This window comes from Ictidomys tridecemlineatus, chromosome 10 (assembly GCF_052094955.1).
Source record: "Ictidomys tridecemlineatus isolate mIctTri1 chromosome 10, mIctTri1.hap1, whole genome shotgun sequence".
NCBI classification, from domain to species: domain Eukaryota; kingdom Metazoa; phylum Chordata; class Mammalia; order Rodentia; family Sciuridae; genus Ictidomys; species Ictidomys tridecemlineatus.
In genome coordinates this window covers 54,309,161-54,330,356 of record NC_135486.1, presented here as the reverse complement: position 1 = coordinate 54,330,356, position 21,196 = coordinate 54,309,161, and the positions used below count along the sequence as shown (strand labels likewise).

The 21,196-nt window shown below is 39.9% G+C and overlaps 1 protein-coding gene across 1 annotated transcript in view; it reads left to right on the top strand.

The window, feature by feature from the left end:
• Nucleotides 1-21,196, top strand: part of Kif26b (kinesin family member 26B) — a 483,473-nt gene that overhangs the window by 174,514 nt on the left and 287,763 nt on the right. The window lies entirely within an intron of this gene.

The following is a 21,196-nucleotide window of genomic DNA, read 5'->3' as shown; positions in this document are numbered from 1 at the left end:
ATATCATATTTCATACATTAGATTGAAGTGGGTTATGAACTCCCAATTTTACCCCAAATGCAGATTGCAGAATCACGTCGGTTACACATCCACAATTTTACATAATGCCCTATTAGTAATTGTTGTATTCTGCTACCTTTCCTATCCTTAACAAAGATTTTAGAAATTAAGACAAGGGGTGAGATTTTTGAGTCAAAGAATATGGTAGGTCCCTAAAATCAAGATTTTAAAGCGACCTGTGGAAAGAGCTGGACATCATTAAGAATTAACTATATGAAGGACTCTACTTCCATTACCTACATCTTCTAAATGTGTAGAGTTTCTTCCTAATCTCTCTACTTTTTTTTAATATTTATTTTTTAGTTGTAGTTGGACACAACACCTTTATTTCACTTGTTTATTTTTGTATGTGATGCTGAGGATTGAACCCAAGGCAGACTGTAACCCTTTTCTATCTGCAACTCATCTTAAATTTTGTTGAGATTTAATTATCAAAGGTGTTTTCCCCCTTCTTTTCTCTTAGTTATATTTTCACAAACTTCCTTATTTCCCTATAAGATTATGAGAACAGATTTTAAATCTGCCAGAGAATTTTAAAATATTGTGCTGATTTTTTTGGGGGGGGTGGGTGGGTTTTCTCTGGGGTGAAAGTTGGGTTAAACTCATGTGCTCTGTGTTCACTCTAACCATTGTGTGGGAAGCAGCAGAGAGGTGACAGTTTCTGGTATGGAGAGGTGGCCATGGTCATGGGGTAGAATAGTCCAGGGAGGCAACTGGCATCATAGGTGATCCTACAAATCTCAGGTAATTTCTCACTGCCCCATCATCTTGGGTGTTGGGTGAGTAGCCTGCTACTGATACAAGGACTCAGTTTTCTTCTGTCAAATATGTCACTACCTTCTGGGAGCCTCAAAGTCCAGATCTTCAGTGAGATCTGGAAACAAGGAAAGAAAATGTGGAGGATCTCCCGGGGATTTTGGGGGCCCAGCCTGGCCTTGGTAGGGCTATATCTTGCTTCCATCCATATTCCAATGGCAAGAATCCAGTATCCTGGCCACTTTCCTGCAGAGGAAGCTGTGAAAGTCAATCTGCCCACGTGCCCAAGAGAGAAATAAACAAGTTGAGTGTATATATCACACAGTTTTGTTATAGTGGGCCAAGGTACATGGAAACAAAATGAATCAGATGTGGCTGATAAAATTCACGGTGATTTCAAGAGTATTTGAGAGGGGTTTAGATTGTGTTTTTTGATATCTTGAAAGAAAATGTGAAGCACTGATTATTTTTCTAAGAAGTCCGCATTCTTGGATTGCCAAACTTTTTTTTATTTACTTGGTACCTTGTAGTTTCAAAAATAGAATACACGTATCATTTTATTTAGCCCTAGAGCAGGCCTATGATGTAGACAGAGAAGATGTTAGATCTTCTTTTCACAGATGGGGGTTAAGATGCTAAGAGAAACTGAATGACCTGTGAAACCAGCACCAGTCCTTGCCTCACAGGGGGTTTCTCCACCCCATCTGCTTCCAGCTTTTCTAGCTTACCCCTGAGATATCTCCTGTCAACCTCTTTTCCAGATAGGAATCATTTCACACCAAAACAAACAAACAAACAAACAAAAAACTCCTCTTTTGACTTTTAGGGTTGGAACTGTCACTTGATTTTGGATGGAATTTTCTGGATAATTTATATAAATATAATAAAGAAGCAGTGGTATCTGGAGGAGGCTTTAGGATGTAATTTTGAAAATAACTGGGGGAATGTGTTAACCAGATTTCCATCACTAAAACAGATTCCTGAGATGATCAACTTCAAAGAGAAAAGATTTGTTTTGGTCCACAGTTTTGGGGATTTCAGTGCATGATTGGTTGGCCTTTGTTGCTCTTGGGCCTGTGGTGAGGCAGCACATCATGATGGATGCATGTGGTAGAGCAAAACTGCTCACCTATTTGTTAGGAAACAGAAGAGAGTGAGGAAGGGGCCAGAGTTCAGCAACCTTCCTTAAGGACACACCCCCAGAAACCTAAAGACCTCTCATTAGGCAACACCTCTTAAAGGTTCAACCATCTCCAAAGAGTGCCACCCTGGGGACCAAAGCTTCAACACATGGGCTTTTGGGGGACATTCAAGATCCCAACTACAGTAGGCAGGAACAGAATATGACTTCCTTTTTTATTGTGGAGTGGTGTGGAATTTTTTTTTATTTAAAACATTCTAAATAGTATATTTTAAAATTATACATGAAACATATTTTTTGTCAAATAAAATTTAAACTATATGAAGTGTTTAGACAGACTTTAAAACTCAGTGTCATCCAGATGTTATAATTGGGTACATTTCTTCCCAATGTTTTATGTAGTCACATTTGTAAAATTATGATTAGGCTCCATTCTATGAACTGCTTTTCACCTAATAGTTGGGGTGCAGTTTCCCTTGCCATCATGTATATTTACCAAAACATGATATTTATTGTTAGCATAATATTACCTACTCTCTGAATGTATTATATTTACATGACCAAGTATTGATTATGAGAGTGCAGGTTTTTGCTAGAATAAATGAAATGCTCAGGTGAACATTCTTCCACTCAGGTCACATTTCAGCACGTCCCTCAGTTGTGCTCATGTTACACAACAACTCACATTTCACCTTCTATACCCCACAGCCCTTGAGCATGTATCAAGAGCTCCTCAGAAGACATAGCTGCTACACTGGTGCTAATGATGCTAATGAACAAGGATGGAAGAACATGGAATTGGTGCTTTTGTTGAAAATATTCAAAGTATGGTAAAGATTTGTAGGAAGGGGGACATCCTGAAGATATTTCTTAAAAGGAAGATCAGGATTACTGGTGCATTTATTTTATTTTTGCAGTGGTTCTATTTCTCTTCTTCCCCTATCTCAAAGGAAAGAGAATGTCTTGAATAAGAGCAAGGTTATTTAACCCTAGTCAATTACCATGCACTGTGCTGGGTGTTGGGTGGGGCTGCTGCCCTGGCCTAGAAACCCAGGTTCCTGGCCTGTGTTCCTCATAGTGAAGGAGAAGGCAGTTGTACTGCTCATTATGGGGCAGGTAGGTGAATGCAAAGGTAGAGAGATGCATGGCCTCTGACAGAATGCAGAAGGAATTGGAATCCATCCCGTGGGGCAAAGGTTGCTAGTATGGCTTAAAGCTAGACATAAAGATGACTCATACAAGCTACCAACTTGAGATGGTCCCAGATAAATTTTACTATCTCTTTCCCATTCCAGTATGGACCAATACTTGCATTTCCCCTGGGTAATACTCAGAGGGACCAGAGGAAATCTCTCTGGGATAAAGAGATTTGGGACCTGGCTATGAGTTAGTGTCCCCTATGTTGTGACCATGTCATCCTGATGCCCTGGGGGAGGGACTCAGGGTCTGGCCAGACTGAGTGTCTCCCGTTGTGGACATCTCCCTGCAGTAAATAATCTGCAGTTCACAGTCTAGTCAGCTCATCAGAGATGGTTGACTGCTCTGAAAGCTGACCTCATTTTTCCTGCTCATCCATACTCCCACTTCCCTCCCCATAGAACACATTACTGCTGGGTTAGTGCCAGAGCTGTTCATGGGGGAGAGAAACCTCTAGACTTTGTCACTACTGAGGGTGTTGTTCTGCACCCAAGGAACCTGAGCCTGTAGAAGTGAGAGAGAAGGGGCTTGTCCTTCTGCCACTTAGGTATAGTGAGGATGAAACAGGGAGCCTGGTGAAATCTTCAGATGGATAACAAAAGGGTCCCACAAATCCCTCAAGCCCCCTGTTATCACACCCCTGTGCAATAATCTCCAAAGTTTTCCATAGGAAGACCATCTCTCTTTCTTGCATGTTTATAAAGTGCCTCCAGAAAACAAGAACCTATAAGATCACAGAAAAAGAGTAATTGAGGCACTGAGATCACATCAAAAATACTGAACAAACCACAATGATAATTTCTCATGAAATATCCTAGCAAATTTATTTTATAGGAAAGGATAAGATGGGTCCTGCCAAGAAAAGAATTTCTTCTATTAACTTGCAGACATTTAGCACAATCATGCATGCAGAAATCAGAAAATGCTCTCCAACTGTCATTTTACCTCATGACATGTCTAGATTAGTTCCTCGTAATCATCTATAGATTTATTACCTCTTTTTCAATGGTGGTAGCTTTAGTCCAATTTACACTCATTATAATAAATAGCTACAGAAAAGACTGTACACATAACACTCAGAATCTTAGGTTGTCGGTGATAGAATCCACTTTTGTAAGATGGTAACTGGATTTTCCATTAAAATGAGAGGTTTGGAGACAGTCCTATCTGGTTCAAATCCCTGGCTCCGCTAACTGATGAATTGCAGGTTAGTAGCTTAACATCTCAGGTGATTTTAAGTAAAATCACAAGGTGATTTTAAGTAACAAGAAAAAAAAAAGTGTGAAAATATTTTATGAACTGTAAAGCAGGAATGACAATGTAAATGACTTATTTCAGTCCCCTCATTTATCAGAGGAAAACCCTGAGGCTGAGAGATTTGAAGTTTCTTTCATTCCGAATTCCCTAATCTAGTTTGATGTCTTTTGCTAATGATAAACTCATGGGGAATAGGAAACCACTTTATGCCCAAATCCTTCACTGCAGCTAACATGTGTAAATGTGGCTGCTCACTAGAGAAAAGTCCAATTTCCTATGACTGGCTCTAGATTAAGGGAAAAATTACAGACCACAAAACCTATCTAGATCCCAAGATTTTTGATGGAAACAATCAGTTATTTGATTCCAAGCTAATCTTTAACCTGAAGTATCTTTTTTTTAATATTTATTTTTTAGCTGTAGTTGGACACAATACCTTTTATTTTATTTATTTTTATGTGGTGCTGAGGATTGAACCCAGGGCCTCACATGTGCCAGGCGAGCACTCTACCGCTGAGCCACAACCCCAGCCCAATCCGAAGTATCTTAATGATACTATTAAGTCATTGGAGGCAATGAAAAGAATCTGGGTGGCCTTGTGATGTTACACTCAATACAGGGCATTTACAAGCATAGAAGAAGTTTATAAAATTTTTATTAAATACAATTGGTCAAGAAAATTCAAACAGGAGGTATAATCTCAGTAATAGATCTTTTGCTCGGCATGTGCAAAGCCCTGGATTCACTCTTCATTATCCCTCTACTGTACCACCAGCTCAGATAATGAAAATTCAAGATAATGTTAGGTTGACATAATAAATAAATCTATAATGCATTGAAGGTATTCAGTGTGCATTCCTTGAGTTAAAGGAAAATGTCTTCAATAAACATTATCCTGCTTTCTTAAAAAGGATCCTTTGGAATCAATGTTAAACATAATGCTAGACTGAACTCTGGCTGAAGTCACTGTGGGATTGTCTCCATCTTTAGATAAGCTTGTCTGTTAAGCAACTGTCATTACCAGCATTTACAGAAGGTTGAGAAAGCAACACCAACCTTGAACTGACTCTAGGTTTGCTAAAGAATCTCTGCAGTGCTCAAAACTTGCTCTTCAAAGATTAGAACTACTGGAAGGATTTGGAACCCTTGAGGATGGAAGGTGAGACCCTGTAAAGCCTGCCAGGTGCTGTTGTACTAAGAGGCTTTTTATTTATGCTGGATCCATGAAAATCAGAAGCACATCTAGTATGGCTAATGTCTGAGGGATGAGGCATATACATACCCCTCCTGGCTGGTCACTTTTTGAGAAGGCACAGACATGGGTATTTGTACCATGTCAGGGGTGGAGGATTTCCATTCATACTCTTTGCAACTCTCCAGGGCTCACTTCCCCCCTGAAATACATAACCAGTACTGGTTCAGTTGCTGCTGCTGCATCTGCCTGGCCACAGCAATAGCATAAGATATTCTAATTAGATAAATTATGGCACTGAAAAGATTTCGAAGACCAGATATTTTGAAGATTTTGATTACTCCTGTTTTTAGATGGCCAAAGGGGTGTTGGCTTGTTTGTTCTTTTTGATAAACCATGAACATAGGAAAAGGAATCGGTTTGTGTATTTGGTCATGGACAGAGCATCTCTCAAAAGAGTTCAGGGTGAAATTCCAAAAAGGTAGTCACTGCTTGTGAAATGGGCAGGGCTGTGGTATGAAGGGAACACCCAGAAAATCTCAAAAATGTTCTAATCTGGTCATTTACTTGTTGTGATAGGCTGAATAAGGCTCCCCTTCCAAGATATCCATGTCCTAATCACATTCTGTGGGTGTGTTACCTTATGTAATAGAAGAGAATTTTCAGATATAATGAAGGATCTTGAGACATGGGAAACGTCTGGGACTATCCAGGTGGGTCCAGTGTATTCCTAAGAGAGAGGCAGGAGGATCAGAGCCGGGCATGGGAGAGGAGAGGAGCTGCTGTGCTGTTGGCTTCCACGATGGAGGACGGGGCCACAAACTAGAGAGTAAAGGCATTTCTAGAAGCTGGAAAAGACAAGGAATCAGATTGTCCCCTAAATCCTCTAGAGGGAATCAGCTCTGCAGATTCCCTGTAGACTTCTGACCTCCAGAACTTCAGGAGAATCCATTTGTGATAATTTGCTTCAGCTGTTGTAGGAGACGACCTGAAAGTATGTGGTAATTGAAAATCTTGGGAAGGTGAAGTGAGGTGAGGTGTACAGATGGAGGAGTTGCCACAGAAACCTGCAGGATGGCTAAGAACATGGGCTTTTCATCCGTACAATAAACTCCATCGCCCCATGGATCGGCTAGTACATTAGCAAGGCAGATTATTTCATTTGGATGCCTCCACAGAATGAGAGGTTACTCATACTGCACCATTGGTTTTCAATTGTCTCAGATTTCCCTATTGTTACAGAATCAGAATAACAAGCACACCACAGCCACTCTCCATTGGTAGCTAGTAATTACCATTATGTAAGTCTCTCATAGTGTTGAAACTGCAGAAATCATTCCAAGCCAAGGGGACTGAACTGAACTACGTGTAGAAGGAAGCTCGTCTTCTCCATAGGCCCTTTTGACCCCATAGAATGGGGTTTCACAGAACTGTCCCAGTAATCATCCTTACCTCTCTTGGTATCTTGAAGATCAAATGTATTTGAAAGCATTTTGAAAATTGTAGAGCGGAATGCAAGTGTTGGTTGGTATCATCTTTTACTTTTAGTAGGCGGAAGACAGCCTTTGGATATTTCAGAGCAGGATGATGGGAAGATTTCCTCCTTGAAAGCAGGGGTTCTCAATTTTGGCTGCATACTAGAATCAGTTGGGAGATTAAAAAAAAAATTTTTTTTAAAAACCACCCAGTTCCCAAGGTATACCTCAGATCAATGAAATGAGAATATCCCAGGCCTTGTTTTGAACTGTGAGGGCCAAGAGCCACAGCTTTAAATAACAGTTTATCTGATACTGGCATAATAAGGGCCTAATAAGTACAGGGAAAGGAACGATGAATATATGTAGATAGTGTGTCAGCCAGCTTTCTGTCACTGTGATAGGATACCTGAGATAATCAACTTATAAGGGGGAAGGGTTTATTTTGGCTCATGGTTTCAGAGATTTCAGTTCACGGTCACTTGGCCCTTTGCCTTTGGACTTATAACAAGGCAGCACATATGGCCAGGAGTGCTTGGTGGAGCAAACTGCTTACCTGAGTGGGGGGGCAGGAAAGCAGAGAAGAGGAAGGGGCAGGGTCCTATAGTGTCCTTTAAGGTCATGCTCCCAGGGTTTCAACTTTCTCCCCTGAGGCCCCACTTCTTTAAAGTTCCACCACCTCCAATACCATGAAACTGAGGACCAAGCCTTTAAGGGGTATTCTAGATCCAAACTGTAGGGGAAAGAGAGAGAGAGGGAGATAGAGGGAGGGGGATGGATAGATAGTATATTTCTTTCTAGGGATGCTAAAATAAATGATCACAACCTAAATGACTTAAAACAACAAAATTTTATTCCGTCTCACGTTCGGAAGCTAGAAGTCCGAAATCAAGTTGTCAGCAGGGTCGTGCTCCCTCTGATGGTTCTAGTTGCTTCTTCCAGCTTCTGGTGGTTGCAGGCATTCCTTGGCTTGTGGCTTGTTCCTCCAATCTCTACCTCTGTCTCCATGTGGTCTCATGCCTCTCTGCTTTCTCTTCTTGTAATAAGGACACAAGTCATTGGGTTTACAGCCCACTCTACATATGATCTCATCTTAATCCTCAACTAATTATATCCCAAAGACCCTATTTCCAAATAAGGTCATTCTGAAGTTCTAAGTAGACATGAGTTTTGGGAAAACTCTATTCAACTCATTATAGATAAACAGCTGGGTGAAAAGTGGAGTGGAGGTTGAGGAGGTTTGGTATACCTAGCTCCTTCCCCTCTGAGCCACTCCTGAAAGAAGCAGGCATATGTGTTTCAGAGTTGGATCCCCTTTCACAATCTTTTTTATTTTTTATTTATTTTTATTTTTTTAGTTATAGATGGACACAATATCTTTATTTTGTTTATTTATTTTTATATAATGTTGAGGATCAAACCCAGTGCCTCAAATGTATGAGGCAAATGCTCTGCCATTGAATCCCAACCCCAGACCACCCTTTCACATTCTTTGGCGAGGCCTAAAAGGGAACAAGTGGAGATAAAAAGGAAAAGCAAAAAAAGGGAGGGAATTGATGTGTCCACATATACCCTTATGTAGCTGGAGAGCCAGACAAAATATTTAGTGCAAGGATGAATGATGAACATATAGATATGATTTGTGTGTGTGTGTGTGTGTGTGTGTGTGTGTGTGTAATGACAACAGTCTCTTCTGAACTTATAAAATACCTTTCAAGTCATTTGTGCCTTCACAACATGGATATAAATGTAAACAGCCCTCTTAGAGCACGGCCTGTGGGGAGATGAGTTTAAATTGAAGTCTGATCTGACCAGTGCTGGAGGAGTCTCATGCCATTTCTCTTGCCCAGGCTGATAGTTTGGATTAAGTTGGTAGAATGGTCTGTATTATTTTTTTCTTTAGAAATATTTCTAGACTCCAGAAAGAGGCTAGAAGCAGTAGGTAATATGTCATGCTTCTTAAAATAGTATTTCTTAGTTACCCACTTTGGTGTGGGTGAGTGGGGTAGGTGGGGAGAGGAGTGGAAATGAGTCTATCATTTCCCAAGCAAAGAAGTTAATTCATGCTGTCTGCTGCAGACTCTCCCAGGCCAGGCTGGAGTGCAAGGCAGAGCTGAAGATGGTGTACTAGGGGATGAAATTGGTTGGAGAGATTGTTTAGATGTAGATGCATTTTCATAGTTATCTTGTGTTTTAGACAGCTTCCTGCATCCTCTCTCCTTTTAGCTGTCTTCTCCAGTTCTGGATTTCTCAGTCAAAATGCTCATTTCCTTAAGGAGTTAAACAAAAGAACTAGGGTTTATCTACTGTCCATAGTGAGCAGGCCAAGGAGAGGGGATAGATACCAGCCATTGCTTTTTTTTCCGTTTTAATAAGGAAAATTGCTACTGTTTACCAGAAATGAAAAACAGGATCCTTGCTTACTGTGTGACCTCTAGCAGCCTTCCTATCTGTTAGTGTCTGTATTTTCTCCTCTGCAAAGTTATAAGAGTCATTATACAGATGATAGGACATAATATATGTTTAATACTTAGTCCTATGTCTGACACCTGGTGACCCCTCAGTTAAGTCCATTGAAACTGGGGTGCCATCTTCCTTTAGTCAAGTTCATATGAGTCAAGTTGAATGGAATTGGGGCCCTTCTCCAATATAAGAACCAATGGTAGATGAAGAAACAATATCCAAACCATAAAATGAAATATCAAGCACGTGTAATAAGTATTATCCAGGAACTCAGAGAACACCAGCCACTCCTTTTCACATTACCAGGAACCAACTTTCCATATATACATCACTTCTTACAAGGGAATGTCAAATTTTAAAATTATCTCTTTCCACCATTAATGAATAAACTGATAAAATGTTGAAAGCTCATTAACCAAATTTTAGCCCATATTTGGGGACCTTTTTTTAAGGGAGAAGAACCAGTTTATAGGCATGAATCACTTCAAATCATACAGCATGGAGAGGGCACATTTAAAATAATCCAAAAGAGTAACACTTTATTATTTTGGAATTAATTTGAAATATCAAGAAATTCAGGCCTAGTCTGGGCTTCTTGTTTGAAAGAACAAAATACTCAGGTCTTTTGCTTTCCTTGTTTTTACATTTATGGTAAATTATAATTTTCTTGTTTATAGTTTTATGATCAAATATAATTTTAATATATTTTCTTTCTTATTCATTTTTATCTTTATTTACAAACTATAAATATTTTTAATATTATGACAGAATTTGGAGTTTTCATTAAGTTGGAAAAATCGAAGTCTCTTCCTTACCTACCCCATCCTAGACATACATCCAATTAATTAATTTTGAATTGAGATTTTACTGTGCTAACAGTCTTTAGGGTGACAAATTAGCATGCCTCTATCTTACAGAGGTATTTGTGAGGATGAGTTAATGAGTCATGTATTTCATATGCCTAAGTCACTCCCAGGGAGTAATTTGGGCATTTAGGAAATAGATTAGTCACCAATTCAGGGACCCTGGAGGCTATTCAGTGCCTTACTGCTCCATCAGTGGCCTCAAAGAGTTAATGTGTCCCTGCAGTAGCTTATCTGAGAGCCTGGAAAGGAGGGGGTCCCTGGGGAGAGGAAAGGTGTCACAGGAAAAGCAAATAGAGCAGCAGCCAGGTCTATATTTAAGGTGGTGACCAGGAGTTTTCTAATTACATGACTAATCAGAGCCAACCTGACAGCTTCTATCACCTTAGTGGTTTCCACTGTCGCTTAGGCTATGAGGAACCTTATCAATGAGAAGATCAGACCCATTCACCTGTTCACATACTCCCTTTTGGTTAAAGCAAACAGATCTTAAGAACCAAGACATGCCCTTGTGAATGACAAATGACAAAACCCAGACTCAGACAGGTCAAGTGACCTGCCCAAGGTCATGCAGCTAGGATGTGACAGGTAGGATTCAGACACAGGTGTCCTGTGTACAAGCTCCTGCCTCCACCGCTCTCCTGAGGAAAAGAGGCAGCTCCTCCCGTGGGTCAAATGTGCAGCCCTCCTGGGGAGGGCCACCGCTGCCTCAATACTCACGTGATTTCTTTGCTGGTGCTTCTGTGTGACTGGGATTTCCAAGTTGGGTTTGCTCTGACACAGAAGTGTCGAAGTCAATGCTCTAGGTTCCCTCTCCTCATTGGGAGGCCAGGAGGCTGGTGGGGATAAAGCTTTAGATGAAGATGAGCCCCCACATGGAAAAGAGGCTGTGTAAGCAATGCTGCCATCTAGTGAGACAGACTTGCTTTCTTATTAATTTTTATCTTTGTTTACAAACTGTAAATATTTTTAACGTTATTACAGAATTTGGAGTTTGGGGAAAATTGAAGTCTCCTCGGAGGTGGACTTCACCTAGGCCTCATAGGCAGAATCTTATGATAAATTATTTTAGTTTGTTAAGAGTAATAAAATGGAACAAAGTGATTTCCTCACAAATATTGTGGGTCTTATTTCACAGAGTGGTGTAACAGTTGAAATTTGTTGTCCCAACATAGACCCTTTAGAAAAGTCGCTGTTGCTGGAACGAGCCTTCTGTGAAAACGGAGCTTGGTTTTGGCAGAGTGGAAAGAGCACACAGATCTGCGTGTGGATTCTGGCTCACTTATTAGCTGAGTAATATTTGTTGTGATTTTAAAAATTGTGGTAAAACATACAATTTATGTTTTAAATTTTTAAACGTGCAGTCCAGTGACATTAAGGACATTCCCATTGTTGCACACCTGTCACCACCACCTGCCCCCACAACTCTTCATCTTCCCATCTAGAAACTCTGTGCCATAAAACACTAACTCCCCATTCCCCCACCTCCAGCCCCTGGAAACTATCGCTCCACTGTGTCTCTATGAATTTGACTCGTCTGTGTGTATTACATAAGTGGAATCATATAGTATTTTTCCGTAAGTGATTGGCTTATTTCACTTCTGTAATGTCTTCAAGGTTCATCCAGGTCTTAGCATGTGTCAGATTTTCCTTTCTTTTTAGGGCTAAATAATAATCCATGTTATGTTCAGACCATATCTTGTTTATCCATTCACCCATTGATGGACACTTGGGCAACCCATCTTGGTTCTTGTGAATAATGCTGCTCTGAATATAGGTATACAAATACCTCTGTGAGGCCCTATTTTCAGTTCCCTAGGATCTACATCCAGAAGTGAAATGATTAGATCATATGGTGATTCTATTTTTAATTCGTTAAGGAACTAATGGCTATGCTATTTTCTTTCTCAGCTACACCCCATTACGTTTCTATCAGAAGTTCTTATGGGTTCCGATTTCTCCACATCCTCTCCAATATTTCTTTTAAAAAAAATGTCTTTTGTGGTCTGGGAATTGAACCCACAGGGACTCTACCACTAAGCTACATCCCCAGCCCTTTTTATTTTGAGATAGGGTCTCACTACATTACTAAGGCTGGTCTCAATCCTGCTGTCCTTCTACCTCAGCCTCCTGAGTCTCTGCAATAATAGGTGTGCACTATGGCACCAAGCCTCTCCCAACACTTCTTATTTTCTGTTTTCTCCTTCTCCTTCTTTCCTCCTCCTCCTTCTTCTAACAGTAGCAATCCTCATGGGTACAAGGTGATACCTCATGCTTCTGATTTACATTTTCCTGATGATCAGTGATGTTGAGCATCTTTTCAGGTACCACTTGGCCTTTTGTAATCTGAATCCTATTTGGTAAATCACTGTTCAGAGTCTCATGTTTTTTCTAGTAGATAATGGGGATAATAGTAGCTGTCTCCTAAGATTGTTTAAAGATTAAATTCATTATTCTAAATTGTGTGTTTTTTACTTCTGTACATTGGAGTTAATATCTATAGCTGTATCTATACCAATATCTATATCTATCTCATAGAGAGACACATTCAAAATCCTATGTTGAGAAGTTTTACAAATCCAACCCATTCAGATGACTTTCAGAGCATGCTGTTGCCTTCTTGCCACAAACAAGGTGTAGAGGTGGGTCAGACAAACTTGAAGCAATTAACAGACTTCTGAAAAATAATGGTGGGACCAATGAACTGAATATGAGAGAAGTTGAGGCACCTCTCACATTGGAACACAATTAAGCTCTATTTTTAGTAGCAATCTTGTGGTTAAATGTCTTGAACATGGGCTTTCTGCAGGGCCCATTCTGAGGCTTAGAAATTCATTCATAGCCCACTTCAAAGGCGACTGAGACTGTGTATTGGCATTTCTGAGGAAGACAACAGGTTTTTTGTTTTCCCTCTAAAGACAGATTGTACTTTCTCATCTAAATAGCCTTTTTGATAGAATGCAGGTGCTTCAGCGCATTAACTACTGCTATTAGAGTAGGTCGCCCACTCTCTCTAGTATTCTCTTCAAGAAGCCCAGTGCTTCATCATAGTTTATGAAACTGGCAATTTAGAAACAGCAACCACTTTGTTGAGTCCATTAGGAGGTAAGAGAGGGATCAGTAGCAGAGAAATGAAAATTCCCTGGCACAAACAATGAGGAGAAAAGATGAATGGTGGTTGCCGATGCTTTCTGAAGAAAATGAGGGCAAGAGGGCTATCCTTTAAGAAGTGTCAGAGCCTTTCTATTCTAGAAAAAAAAAAAGAGCTTCAGATCCACTCAGGAATGAGGAGGTGCACCAGGGACTCCTTCCTGAATGTGTTCCTGGACTGCTAAAGCTTGCCAAGTGTTCAGCCCTGGAAATGGCCTTTCCTTTGAGACGACTGTGGAGAAAATAAAGGCAGTGCAAGACACTGAAGTCTCAATTCCATTTCCTCTTCTTCCACTGACATGATGACCGTGGGCAATTTTTCCAGGTGCCAAGAAGAAAACTGGAGATGTCCTGTTCTGCTCCGGCTTTGTCAGCCTGCAGGTGGACACCTATGAGCATTTCACAGTTCTCATTCCTCTCTTCCTGCTTCTACTAACTAGGTTTTTTTTTTCTTCAAAGTTACCACATTCACTGTGTCTTGACTGTGGAAGCTATGTGTGAATATCATTAATTTAGTGTCATAGAAACAAAAACAATAATCCAGCAAACATTTGAATACTTACCATATGCCCAGCACCATCCCCGGTTCTTTGTGTCTATTAAATCCGTGAGACTCCTAACAAGCCTAGGAAATAAGTAGATCATGATTCTCGTTGAAAAGAGGAGGAAACTGAGGCATAAGTTACTATAATTTGCCACCTGCACAGAGGAATTACACATTTCTGGATTCCTAAAAATATACTTAACAAATGTTTTATTGAGCATTTATTTAATGATTTTTTTAAAAAATGAAGATTAGTAGATAGTATTTCTGCAAGTTAATAATCATATGAGTTTCATGTTAATAGACAACTTGGTTAGGAGGATCTTCTGGTTTTATCTGACTGGAAATATTAAGGAAGCCCTGTCCTTAGAATCGTTTATATTTAGTAAGCAAGTTTTCCATCTTCATTTTCTTCTCGTCTTCTCTATATGTCTTGTTCTTTCTTTTTGATGTGTTAAACAATCCTCTCAGGATAGCTCTAAGATCTAAGGATCTATCTTGTAAATTATTCATACTGCCTCCCTCCCTCGCCTCACACCTAACTTTTGGATTCTGTCACAGTTTGTTTGCATCTCTGAGAAAGGGTGGGCAATGGTAATGAAAGGACTCACAATGAAAATCTGTTAATTCTATAATTTATCAGTAACTGATACAAAAAACTTAGCACAAAAGAAAATGAGGACCAAAAGAAAGTCACTTATCTAAACATTGTACACCTTTTTACCTCTTCTAAGTAGCTGCTAACGTGTAACAAATTAAGTGGCAAATGAATCAATGTAGCTTTTGGAGTAAATCACATGTGCATTCATATTTATAATAAGCATTATATATCAAATGTACATCTATTGTAAACAGACTTACAATATGCCCTTATTTTCTTCAGAAAGCATCGGCAACCACCACCATTCATCTCTTCTCCTCATTGTTTGTGCAAGACAATTTTCATTTCTCTGCTACTTATCCCTCTCTTACCTCCTAATGGACTCAAGAAAGTGGTTGCTGTTTCTAAATTGCCAGTTTCATAACATACTGTGCTTTACACCGGGCATTTAAAAACTCTTTTAGAGAAACAGAGGGTCACAGATTTCACAAGTATTTAGAATGACCTTGAGGACTGATTGTGTGGTGGACAGAAAAGAGGGCAGCTTAGGATAACTCTGGTTTCTGTGCTGGGTGTTGCATGGGTGGAGAGACCAAAGGAGTGAGGCTGAGCAGACCAAGAAAGGTCTCAATTTGGACTCATGCATGGCCTTGGGATTCCAGGAGGATTCTCTAGTTCAGAGACAGATGTGTCTGAGCTTCCAGTAGAGGTGAGCTTCATTGTGTGTGGCAGCTGGTCATAGGTGAGCCTCAGCAGGTAGAAGGTTATAAAGCTCGTTCTGGAACCCAGGTCTTCCAGGTCTAGTTGTCTTCTCCACCATATGTCCTGTCTTTCCAATACCTAGACACAAAAAGCACTGTGTTTTAATCACAGTTATTCAGTGGTGCATTCAGTTGAACTAGGCACTGTGCTAGTTCCTGGGAATAGAAAGGACAATGCTTCAGACACTGGAGGTGGGCTTTGCCTTTTAACACTGTGTTGGCATAGGAAATCAGTGAGGGGCAGTGGGCTATTCTCGTTATTTCTCCTGGACCTGCATGTAAGTATGTGTGACGGGGTTGGCAGCTCAGGAGAAATAAGCAATGGTGTTTAAAGAGGAATGGCACAGTGGCCCTATGCCTCTGATTGTGAGCAGGGACTGTGACACAGACTCCGGAGTGTCTCTCAGGAACAGGTTACTTCTGGTGTTAGAACTCAGGGGTCTGCTGTTGTCCAGCTGGGTTGCCAATGTGGAGGAAAACTAGACTCTCACCACCCACAGTGCAGAATATACATACCTCCCCTCCCCCACCCTTGTCACCAGCAAGGGTCCTATGGATCCTACTAGCTTGTCTTCAAGATCCCCATTAGCATTGTTTCCTTCTTTAAACAACTTCTTTCTAAAAGCTGTCCATTGGTAAGATAAACAACAACTTAATCAGTTTAAACTATGGCAAATGTCACCACTTATTCTGTCACTCTGATCCTGGAAGGTGAAAAAGCTTACTTCAGTGCTTTAATTTATTTGGTGTCTTGGGATGCCCACAATATGCCAGGTGCCAGGAGCTGAGGACATAAAGATAAGTAAGGCTTAGTTGCTGTCCTCAGGATCTCCCCAAACACAGCTAGCCCCTGTGATGTGGGTGAGGTGGGTCAGTGCCTTGGCAGACTATACAGACATCACACTGTGGGAGGATGGACGGAAGCCAGATGTAAATTCCACCCAGGTGTCTGGAGAAATGCATCTGAGTATTGATTATTTACATAGCTGTGAGTTAGATGGACTGTTTATATGAGCAGTAATCCAGAAAGACACCATAGATATTGCATTGAGGCTACTGTATCCAGTCTATTGCCTGACTTGATTCTTAAAATATTTTCCCCTTATGTACATGATATTTGCTGCAGAGAGAATATGTGTAACTGGACGTCTTTGAGGACTGCAGAACTGGTTATGGGTCCTGAGTTTCACTTACCAACCTTGGTCTAATATGTACTTATGTGTTTGAGACCAAAAGAGGCATCTTGAGTTAATAGACCCTCTGATTAAGAAATTGGAAGCAGAGTGCTTACTCCTTTTCCTTTGCTTCTGAGTGCTCATGTCCCTCAGACTATAGGTGTTGCCATCAGTGATGCAGCAACTATGGTGACCGCTATTTTCACATAAAGTTCCTGTTTACTGTTTGGTGAGAATGAATCTCACTGGAGAAAGGCCCATAGTGTCAATATTTTTGTTGTACTAATAAAAAAATTAAAAACCACTTTCTAAGGAAAAGATACATATTATTCTTTTTGTTGATTGATCCTTTTTGTAGAAAACTCTAGTATCTCATGTTGAAAGTATTTTCTTCTGCTAAAAGTGAGACTAATGCAGGTTCATGCACTTTTTAAAAAATATTTTAAATTTGTTTTAGTTATACATGACAGTAGAATGCACTTTGATACACTATATATAATGAAGTATAATTCTCATTCTTTTGGTTGTACATGATGTAGAAGCCCACTAGTCATATCGTTATGTATGTATATAGGGTAATAGTGTCTGATTCATTCTACTATCCTTTCTACCCCCATACCCCCTCCCCTTTCACTCCCCTCTACCTAAAGTAACTCTATTTGTCCCTAGCCCCTCCACCCTTATTGTGACTTAGCATCTGTATATCAGAGAAAACTGGAACCATGCAGTTTTAATTGCTGAAGAAAAAGCCGGCTATTTTAAATGCTTAGTCACATCTATGTCACAGTCCTAATTTGCCCAGATTTGCTCTTTTTTTTTTTTTCTCATCTTGCACATATGATGCTGTTAGCATTTATCGCTGTGTTTGAAAACTGCCATGATAATGACTGTGGTAATTAATCTGGCCCAATATATTTTCAACATACACAGGAGTGTGACTGAGTAGATCCCTCATTCCTTCCACATCTGCCTGCAGACTTCCCCAGAGGGAAATGAATTTGAGTCATCACAGAAAGATGGTACCTCATGGGGGGGGGGACCAGTCCTCTCCTCAAATCCCTCTCTTCACTGTGATAAATATGAACTTTAAATTCAATTTGTCTAGAATTTTACTTCCATTAGAAATGCTGCTCTAAGTCTACATATACTGCATGAGGGAAGATATACAACTGAGAAATTGTTTCTGATCCTTGGACCTGCCCAAGGAATGTTTCAAGAAAAGTCAATGTGTTAGTCAGCTTTCCATCACTGTGACAGAATACCTGAGAAAACCAATTTAAAGAGGAAAAGTTGGACTGGGGATGTGGCTCAAGCGGTAGCGCTCTCGCCTGGCATGCGTGCGGCCGGGGTTCGATCCTCCAGCACCACATACAAACAAAGATGTTGTGTCCGCCAATAACTAATAAATAAATAAATATTTTAAAAAAATAAAGAGGAAAAGTTTATTTTGACTTATAGTTTCAGAAGTTCCTGGTCATTTGGCCCTGTTGCTTTGGGCTCGTAGTACATCATGATGGGAGTGTGTTGGGGAAAAGCTGCTCACCTCACCACATCTGCAAAGCAAACAGAGAGAAAGGAGGAGCCTGGGTCCCCAAATCCCTATCAAGGGCAAACCCTGGTGACCTAACTCCCTCTCACTAGGCTGCGTCTCTTAAGGTTCCACCTCCCAATAGGACCAAGCTGAAGACCAATCTGTGAACATAGAGGCTTTGGGGAAACATACCAGATCCGAACTATAGCAGTCAGTATGGGATTTGAAATGTCTTCACCTTTGTTCAGATGCTTGCTTCTCCTAATTGATTCTTGGACAGTGCAAATCAGGCAAGGGAGTCAGTCCTCATGGGTCAGAAAAGTCATCCTTTAAGTCAGCCTTGCAGTCAGTAAGAAACTTTATTCTATAGAACATCATTCCCTCTCTTTAGGATGGGAAAGGAAAGTTCAGTTATGTTAGATCCAGTGCTTGATTCACAGACTACAGATGCTCACTGTGTCCACTCTCAGAAGAGCCCATCTTTGTGCACACACATTTTCATGTGCACACAGCACATACCTCCTGGCAGAACTGGAGTAAGTTGTAATTTATCTGCCTGTATTGCTAGAGTTGTTGCCAGAGAGCCAGAGTTCATATGGCATTAACATTAAAAACAAAATTATAGGGGTTGGGGATGTGCATGAGGCACTGGGTTTGATCCTCAGCACCACATAAAAATAAAATAAAGATTTTGTGTCCACCTTAAAAAAAAGTAAATATTTAAAAAAATTATATTTAAAGTTCATGTTTATCTTTTGTATAGGTATTCTAATTCCTTGATTATCTGAGGCAATAAATTGTCTTAGAAGAATTTTTAGGTTATTTATTAAGTTATTTATAGTTTAAATATAAGGTGTCCCCCAAAAGCTCATGTGTGGGACAATGCAAGAAAGTTTAGAAGTGAAATGATTGATTTTGAGAGTACTTAATCAGTACATTAATCCCCTGATAGGGATTAACTGGGTGGTAACTCCAGGCAGGTAGAGTGTGGCTGGAGGAGGTGGGTCTTTGGTTCATGCCGTTGGGGTATATATTTTATCCTTGGTGAGAGGAAAAGCCTTTCTCTGCTTCCTCATTGTTGTGTCCTAAGCTGCTTTCATCTTCCACACCCTTCTGCCAGGATGTTGTGCCCCATCTTGGGCCTAGAGCAGTGGAGTCAGCCATACATGGACTGAGACTTCTGAAACCATGAGACACAAATAAACTGTTCCTCCTCTTAAATTGTTCTTGTCAGGTCTTTTGGCCACAGCAGCAAATAAACTAACTAAAACAAAGTTTAAATTCGTTAAAAATATTTTTCCACTTTTAAAAATTAAAGTCATGCATGCACATCACTTAGAGTGAAATCATTTGACACAAGTTGATGTGAAAGGTACCCCTCCAACATTGGGAATGTGTGGGGCATTTTCTGCTTTTTCAAGCATCATTAATATTTATTTCTATATCATCACATTCTTAGGTTGCCAATTCTTTTTTTTTAACAATTTTTTTTAAAGAGAGAGAAAGAGAGAGAATTTTTTAAATATTTATTTATTTTTTAGTTTTCGGCCGACACAAGATCTTTGTTAGTATGTGGTGCCAAGGATCGAACCCGGGCCACACACATGCCAGGCGAGCACACTACCGCTTGAGCCACATCCCCAGCCCCAGGTTGCCAATTCTTGATTTGCTTAGTTTTTGATTTCCTCTTACAGCAGTTCTCAAAATGTGCTGTATGGACCATTTGAGCTCTCAAGACCTTTGCATTGGGTTCGTGATATCAAAACTATTTTCATGGGCTGGCCACGTAGGTCTGTGGTAGAGTACTTGCTTGCCCAGGATGTGTGAGACTCGGGGGTCTGATCCACCACCGAACAAACAAACGCACACACACAAAACCCTCTATTTTCATATAATACTTAGAATTATTTGTCTTTTTTGCTGTGTTGGCCTTGTTCAGATGGAGCAGAGGCAATGGTAGATAAAACCACTGACTCAGCACAGATCAAGGCAGCGACTCCAGACTAAGCCGTTCAGGATACTCTAAATTGTCACACATGTGGAATTTTCTGTAAGAAGTATATAGTTGCACTTAAAAATTCCTTGATAAAACAGTAAAAATGACTAATTTTATTAAATCAGGAAATATGTGTTGAAATGTGAAGCATTTAGATCATGTGACAGTAGTCTCAAGGAAAAGTGATCACCTGAATTGGCAACTTGTTACTAGACTTTTTAAATTAAGTACATTTTTACTTGAAAGAATAATGGACAAACTATGATTATTTAGATGTGGGTATTTTGAAGAGAGGTTTTTCTCAAAAAGGAATGGAAGAGCTTATCACTTAAAGACAACCAACAGCATTGGTTTGTCAATCATAATATTTGAGCTTTCAGTTGAAAGATCAGATTTTGGAAGCTTGATTCTGCCACCATGACCTTGAAAACTTTCCTATCCTAAAATACGTTTTTTGATAAGATGAGTGGTGATATGATTTATTGATACTATATCATAGAATATGACAGTGATCTGTAATCTGTGTATAACTCAATAAACCAATATTTTCCAAATGACCTGTGTACTCTGTTGCAAATCTTATAACATAAGATCCATTCCAGATACCAGGTAGCCTAATGGATTTTAGTACAGTAGAGTACTAAAAATTTATTAATATAATTTCAGATTGCTCATTTCAGTGCATCTTTAAGAAACTACCACTTGTCAATAAGAGTACCCATAATTATCTAAAAAGGCTACTAAAATGTTCCTCTATTTTCCAACTACATGTCTGTATTAGGGAAGGTTTTCTTCATATATTTCAACCAAAATAGTGTATCAGACAAGCCATACAACTGAAATAGCATAAGCAAAACATTAAGGAGATTTGTGCATTTTTGATAGTAATAAGCATTTATTCATCCCTTATTCCATCTTCTGGGTACATGTTTAAATTGACCCACATATTTTAAAGGTGCTCTGGGAACTGTCCTTGGGTCTTGACTTAACCTAACTTGGTTCATATGTAGTCCAGTCTCTTCTTCCTCTTTCCT